Raw genomic sequence first — 6,073 nt, forward strand, 5'->3', positions numbered from 1 at the left:
TTGCTTATGGTTGTAATTACTGCCCTGTGCAGGTTATCACCATGCGTTCTGCTAAGGGTAGTAACTGCCATTCTGTGCAGGGTACCCCCAGCGGAAATGTTACACCATCCCTGTCTTCAAGCCTTTAGGGAACCGCAGTATTCCATACCCTTTTGAATTCATTAACTGTTCTTGTCTTCAACACCCCCTCTGGGAGGGCATTTCAGGCATCCATCACTCTCTGAGTCGTCACCACTGAGTTTCATTTCATGACACCTAGTTCTACTGTTTCCTTTCCAACGAAAAAGTTTGAAGTTCATGCATCATTAAAACTTTTAGGTATCTTAAGGTCTCAATCATAAGAACATAAGGCTTGCTATACTGGGTCAGAGCAAGGGTCCATCAAGCCCAGTATCCTGTTTCCAATAGTTGCTAAACCAGGTCACAAGTACCTGGCAGGATCCCAAGGGGAAGAGAGATTCCAAGCTGCTTACCCAAGAATAAGCAGTGGTTTTCTGCAAATGTACCTTAATAATTGTTAATGGACTTTTCCTCCAGGAACTTATCCAAACATTTTTTAAACACAGCTATACTAACAGCTTTCACCACATCCTCTGGCAACAAATTCCAGAGCTTAATTATGTGTTGAGTAAAAAAATATTTTCTCTTTTTAGTTTTAAATGTATTACCCATCAACTTCATTGTGTGTCCACTGGTCTTTGTACTTTTCAAAAAAGTAAACAACTTGTACTTGTTCCATTCCACTCGTTATTTTATAGACCTCTATCATACCTCCCCTCAGCTGTCTCTTCTCCAAGCTGAAGAGTCCTACCTCTTTAGCCTTTCTTCATAAGGGAATTGTGCATCTCCTTTATCATCTTGGTCACCCTTCTCTGTACCTTTTCTAATTCTGCTATGTCTTTTTTGAGATGTGGTGACCAGAACCGAACACAATAGTCAAGATGAGGTCGCACCATGGAGCAATACAGAGGCATTATGATATTCTCTGTTTTATTCTCCATTCCTTTGACCCATGAGTCTGACCCATGGCGGTATTATGAATACCGCCATGGGTCAGGCTCACGGGCAGCTCTCTCACCTCCCTTCACGGCCCCGAGCCACCACCGCTGCGTCTTCGCGGCAGGAGCTGCCCCTCTTCTGCTTCACTGCCCCGAGCCGCCAGCCTTGACGTGGCATCTTTGTTCTTCGTGGCCTGGGCCACCGACTCTGCTCAGACACCACACCATTGAGATCTGGCTCCTGCGCAGCTCCTTCCTATGCTCGCGCATGCGCATCTCCTGCAGATTTGAAGGGCCCACGGTGGGAAAAGCCCCATGGCCCTTCCTGATGACATCAGCCTGCTTGCCCTATAAAAGGGCTCTTCAGTCTGCTGTTCTTTGCCTTTGCAAGGAGTTGTTCTGCTCCCGGAGTCCTGTTCCAGTTTGTGCTCCAGGAGTCTTCAGAGTTCCATGGCTTGTTTCTTCAAGGTCTTCTGTTCCATCTTGTTTGTTCCATGTTCCTGGTCTCTTGACGGTCCCTGCATCTTGTTCCTGATGTCAAGTTTCTGTGCAGTCCTCATCTTCAAGTCCTGCCTTTCCAGTCTTCTCTTTCATCTACTCTTCCAGGTGTGCCAGCGTTATGGTCCGCGACCAGCCTACGGGTTGTGTAGGGTGCCTTGTGGTATAAGGCCTGCCTGCTTCACTGTTCAAGTCTCCAGAAGTCCCTTGTTTTTAAACGCTGGAGTCCCATTCCTGGTTCTGAGTTCCTGAATTCTGTTCCAGGTCTTCGGAGCTCCTTTTCCAGATTCTGTTCATGTCCAAGTCTCAAGTCCAGAGTCTGCTTTGCATTCGGCGTGGTCCAGGACCAGCCTCAGGTTGTGTAGGGGGCACAGTGGTGCAGGACTCTCCCAGAGTCTTTGTCATGTTTCCAATGCCAAGACTGTGTCATGGTCCAAGCCTGCTTCACATTCGGCGTGGTCTGTGACCAGCCTACAGGCTGTGTAGGGTGCACTACAGCTCAGGGCTCTATCCGAGTCTGAATCCTGAATCTGAGTCTGAAACCTGAACCTGAGTCTTCATCTGAGTTCCAAGTCTTCTGTGCCAAGTCTTCGTACCTTTGTCTAGTCCTTATCTTCAAAGTCATCTTCCGTCCTCAACCTCCGTCTGTCCTACTGCACTTGCCATTCCCAAGTGTCAGGTCTGAAAGGGCTTTCCAGTGGCTGAAGAGCTACCCCAAAGACCAGCATTGCGTTGTTGGGTCTCACTCTTGGTGCGTGCAGGTTCAGTGGAGGCCTAAGTGAGCGATGTTCCACGCCCAGCCCGTGCCTGGATACCCTTGCCTCCTGCGGTGCATACCTTGGAGCCTTGCCCTGGGGTTGTACCACAGACAAAGGGCTCACTCTCCCTCGAGCAAGCGATCACATTCCGCGCTCGCAACACTAATAATCCCTAGCATTCTTTCTTGGCTGCTTCTGCACACTGAGCAGAAGATGTCAAGTGTATTTTCAGTGATGACACCTAGATCCTTTTCTTGAGTGGTGACTCCTAATGTGGAACCTTGTATTTTGTAGCTATAATTTGGGTTTCTCTTCCCTAAGTGCATCACTTTGCACTTGTTTGTTTTACATTTCATTTGCATGTCCAGTCTCCCAGTTTTGCAATGTCCTCTTGCAGTTTCTCACAATCCTATTGTGATTTGACAACTTTGAATAATTTTGTGTCATTGGCAAATTTGATTACCTCACTTATTGCTCCCGTTTCCAGATCCCTGGGGTACTCCACTATTCACCTTTTTCCATTAGGAACATTTATCATTTAGTCCTACTCTCCGTTTTCTATCTTTTAACCCAGTGGTTCTCAACCTTTTCCTCATCGTGGCATACCTGACAGACCACACTCACACATGTGACACACTGCTCATACAATTCATGGTAGAAATAAAAAATGAAGGCCCAGTATTATTTTTATTGTTAAGAATGACTCAAGGGAAAGATAAGTACTCGGTCTGAACAGAAATTGCATACATAGTAAACCTTCCATACCAGAACAGCACCAACTTCAGTACTCAACAGTAACCACCTTACCTAAGAAAAGGCAACACTGAAAATATTACACCAGGCCTTAAAACTCCAATACTACTCCTAACGGACCAAGCCAGGCTGCTATAGAACCCTACACAAACTACATGCCAGCAGAATACCTCACCTCAGCTAAGAAAGAATAAAGAGACCATAAAGCATAAATAGAAACATGCAGACCAAAACTGAACTGGAAACCGCAACAAGCCAGAGAGACTGTATACAGTGTAACAAAGGAAAAATAAAAACACCACCAGTCCTCATAAAACAAATCAAGAAATATAAAATCAATAGCAGTAAAAACATAGGGGGTCATTTTCAAAGGAGTTACGCATGTAAATGTGACATACTATCGTAGCAATTTTCAAAAGCTATTTACTCGAGTAAAGTGCACTTACTTGAGTAAATCCTATGGACAATTCAATGGCATATATTGTAGCAATTTTGAAAAGCCCACTTACTTGAGTAAAGTGTATTTACTCGAGCAAAAACCAGTTTTGCTCGAGTAAATGCTTTTTAAAATCTACCCCATAATAATAAAAAGAACAGATTATTTCAAAACAGCTGATGAATGGAATATCCAATAATTAAAAGCTCATATCAAACATTTCTAGAGACCAATAAAATATTTCGAAATAGGCACAAAGACCCAATAATGAAAAATAATAAGGATAAAAAAAATGCTTTGCTCTGCATACCTGGGAACGGTTGAAATCCAGGTGCCCTGAGATTGTTTTGAATTTGCAGGAGGAGGGATGCTTTGCATGCAACTTTCTCCTCTCTCTGTTACACACAAGCTCTCTCTGTCACACTGGTTCTCAGTCACACACATATACACATGCTCTCTCTCTCTCACTTATATAGGATCTCAATCACGCACATATACATAAGCTTTTTCTCTCACTTATATAGGCGTGTGTGTGTGTCTTTTCACACACACACACACACACGCTTTCAATCAGACACATACATGACTTTCATTCACACACACTTTCATAGGCGCTCAGTCACGCACATATACATATGCTTTTTCTCTCTCACTTATATAGGCTCTTAATCACACATTTTCACAGATATTGTCTGTCTTTTCGCATAGGCTTTCAATCACTCACTTACATACATGCTGTGTCTCTCTTACATACACATACACACACAGGATCTCAAACACATATGCTTGCTCACTCACTCATTCTATCTCTCTCTCCCCACTGAACTGGCGACAGCAGCAGCCTCCTCCATTTCCTGCCTTAGCAGCAGCAGCAGCAGCAGCCTTATCCACTTCCAGCCCTTGCGGCCTCGAGAAAGGTCTCCCATTAGCCGCAGGGGCTAACGTTGCTCCTCTTGTGCTTCGTGTTGCGCTGTTCATTCTTCTGGCCGCGTCTCTCTTTTTCTGGCCGCACTGCTCACACTAGCATGGTATCTTCTTCCAGTGCACACAGCCGCTGCATTCCACTTCCTCTTCTGGGCTGCGGGGGGAGGGGAGGGGCAGGAAGAAGAGACTATGCTGCTGACTGCAGCTCTCCTGCCGTGTTCCTCCCGGGCTATCAGTATTTTAAGTCTGGGCAGAAGATAAGTTCCTATTTCGTTGGAGCAGGGGGAGCAGTTGGGCCAGCAGGGGACTGGGAAGTGTGGCGACACACCTATGTGTGCTTGGCGACAAACTGGTGTGTTGCAACACACCGGTTGAGAACCGCTGTTTTCACCAGTTTGCAGTCTACCATAGGATACTGCCACCTATCTCATGACTTTCTATTTTCCTAAGAAGTCTCTCATGAGGGACGTTGTCAAATGCGTTCCGGAAATCCAGATACACCATATCAACTGGCTCACCTTTATCCACATGCTTATTTCCGCCCTCAACAAAATATATTTGTGAGGCAATGTTAGCTTTGACCCATTAAATTACCTTATCTGTATGTTCAGCAATTTTGTTCTTTTTGATAGTTTCTACCATTTTGCCTGGCACAGACATCAGACTCACTGGTCTGTAATTTCCTGGTCTGGATTATGCCTTGATCCCTTTTTCAAAATTGGCATTACATTGGCAACCCTCCAGTCTTCAGGTACCATAGATGATGTAATTGATAGTTTACAAATTTCCAATAGCAAGTCCACAATTTCATTTCTCAATTTTTTCTGCACTCTGGGATGTATACCATCTGGTCCAGGTGATTTGCTACTCTTTAGTTTGTCAATTTGCCATCATACATCTTTCAGGTCACTGAGTTGTTTCATTTCCTCTGAATTATCACCTATGAATATCATTTCTGGCATGGGTATATCTCTTGCATTTTCCTCAGTGTATACTGAAGCAAAGAATTCATTTAGTCTTTCTGCTATGAGTTTGTCATCTCTAAGTGCTCCTTTTACCTCTTGATCATCTAATGGTCCAACTGACTCCCTCGCAGGCTTTTTACCTACCTGAAAAAGTTTTTATTATGAGTTTTTGCTTCCACGGCAAGCTTCTTTTAAAATTCTCTTTTTGCCTTCCTTATCAGTGCTTTGCATGCTGTTTCCTGTTTTCTTCTTTCAGAACCCTTTTCCATTTCTTGAAAGATGTTCTTTTAGATATTATAGCCTCTTTCACCTCACCTTTCAACCATGCCGGTAGTCATTTAGCCTTAAGAACATAAGAACATAAGAAATTGCCATGCTGCGTCAGACCAAGGGTCCATCAAGCCCAGCATCCTGTTTCCAACAGAGGCCAAAACCAGACCACAAGAACCTGGCAATTACCCAAACACTAAGAAGATCCCATGTTACTGATGCAATTAATAGCAGTGGCTATTCCCTAAATAAAATTGATTAATAGCCATTAATGGACTTCTCCTCCAAGAACTTATCCAAACCTTTTTTGAACCCAGCTATACTAACTGCACTAACCACATCCTCTGGCAACAAATTCCAGAGCTTTATTGAGCCTTCTTTCCACCTTTTCTAATGTGTGGAATACATCTGTTCTGGGCTTCCAAGATCATATTTTTAAACAACATCCATGCCTGAGCTAAACTCTTAACC

At 44.0% G+C, this 6,073-nt stretch overlaps 1 protein-coding gene across 1 annotated transcript in view; it reads right to left on the bottom strand.

Annotated features, from left to right (window-relative positions):
• CCDC92 (coiled-coil domain containing 92) overlaps nucleotides 1-3,787 on the bottom strand; it is a 45,204-nt gene extending 41,417 nt beyond the window's left edge. The window contains exon 1 of the mRNA XM_029571343.1: nucleotides 3,754-3,787. The gene's annotated coding sequence lies outside the window, so the exon portion shown is untranslated. The remainder of the gene's footprint in view (nucleotides 1-3,753) is intronic.
• Between the last annotated feature and the right edge of the window lie 2,286 nt (nucleotides 3,788-6,073).

This window comes from Rhinatrema bivittatum, chromosome 11 (assembly GCF_901001135.1).
Source record: "Rhinatrema bivittatum chromosome 11, aRhiBiv1.1, whole genome shotgun sequence".
In the NCBI taxonomy this organism is placed as follows: Eukaryota; Metazoa; Chordata; class Amphibia; order Gymnophiona; family Rhinatrematidae; genus Rhinatrema; species Rhinatrema bivittatum.